The sequence below is a fragment of the Giraffa tippelskirchi genome, chromosome 5 (genome assembly GCF_054371585.1).
Source record: "Giraffa tippelskirchi isolate mGirTip1 chromosome 5, T2T-mGirTip1v1.2.pri, whole genome shotgun sequence".
NCBI classification, from domain to species: Eukaryota; Metazoa; Chordata; class Mammalia; order Artiodactyla; family Giraffidae; genus Giraffa; species Giraffa tippelskirchi.
The window spans coordinates 34,925,638-34,927,365 of record NC_137279.1 but is presented as its reverse complement, the minus strand read 5'-3'; positions in this window follow the sequence as shown (position 1 = coordinate 34,927,365).

The following is a 1,728-nucleotide window of genomic DNA, read 5'->3' as shown; positions in this document are numbered from 1 at the left end:
AGGTGGCCCCCCAGGTGACAAGAGAGTAGTTGAGAAGAGCTGGGTATCTATCACCCAAGGGTGATGATGCTTTGAAATTCTAAAAGCAGGACATGGAAGTAAGAAGGACCAGAGCCCAGTGAGTGCAACTCCACGTCTTTCATTGTGTGAAAAAGGATGAAGTCCAGGGACTTGCACTGTAATGTTCGTCCCTGATACACCTGTAACTTACAGAAGAACCCTTAGAGGTCCTCGAGCCCCAGGTTACCAACAGGAAAGATGGGAAGGGTCGAGGGGCTTGCCAAGGTCCCCTGGGCAGAGGCCACGCCATTCTCACAGTGGCCACTGGAGGGCAGCAGCTTCCCTTCAAACACAGCCGGTCCACTCAGACCTCTAATCCGTCCTTCACAGAAGACCTTTGCTGTAGTTAGTCCTTCACAAAATGGCAGCGGCACAGAAGGCCTTTGGGGAAATTTCTGGCACTCTTGAGAGGAACGTCCACTGAGAGCACCATGGAACAACTAAGGGGCTGTGTCTAAGGGATATTTTGTTTCTCAAAACTTCTCTCGAGAACCACGAACTCATGGAAACCAGTTTTGGAATTCTGAAATGGCGGAGCCTGCAAAGGGGGTCCTCCCAGCTTCCCCTCCTGGGGGACCCAGGCTTGTCCCTGAAGGGGGCGGTTGGCCAGGTGACTTTCTTCTCACTGACAGCAGGAGGCTGTTTTTGTGGCTCTTTAAAGAACCACACTTTCTGCTGTCACTAGGATGCAATGTGCCCTCTGTCCTCTGCATCTCCCTCCCAGGACCAAACTTTTGGATCACAAAGTTGAGAGCAAGTTAGTTTAAAAAGGCTTCCCAGGTGGTGTAGTGGTAAAGACTCCACCTGCCAATGCAGGTAGTTTTTAAAATGTTCGCTGTGACAATCTAGAGAAATAACGTTAGCCCCAAATTAATATCACCTGAAACCATTTTACTTTTTCTCCTTGGATGTTTTTGGCTTTTGTTGTTGCTGTTGTCGGAGAAGGCAATGGCACCCCACTCCAGTACTCTTGCCTGGAAAATCCCATGGACGGAGGAGCCTCGTAGGCTGCAGTCCATGGGGTCGCTACGAGTCGGACACGACTGAGAGATTTCACTTTCACGCATTGGAGAAGGAAATGGCAACCCACTCCAGTGTTCTTGCCTAGAGAATCCCAGGGACGGGGGAGCCTGGTGGGCTGCCGTCTATGGGGTCGCACAGAGTCGGACACAACTGAAACGACTTAGCAGTAAGCAGCAGCAGTTGTTGTGTTGTGTTTATTTTTTCAGTTTCAAGAACACTGGAGTGGATTGCCATGCCCTTCTCCAGGGGATCTTCCCTACTCAGGGATTGAACCAGGGTCTCCTGTGTAGCAGGTGAATTCTTCCCTGGTCTGAGACACCAGGGAAGTCAGTTTTTAAGCTAAGCTCAGCCAAATTCCTACTCTGCATTGTTGTAATAGTGAAAAGTTGGAAGCATAAATTAACAATAGTAATACAAACAAACAATAGTACTTACAGTTTTCATAAAAGTTATAAAAATATCAGTTGTTGATTGGAAACTTTCATTTTAACCTTTCAATAACGTCAGTGGGAACTTTTGACACTGGAAAAAGCTGGAAAAGCTGGAAATGCCTCCCACCTTCATTTCTACCCCCATCACCTGGGTCCCTCCGGATAGAGCAAAGAAATGATATTTGGAATGTCACAAAGGAATAGAAAAGAGAAG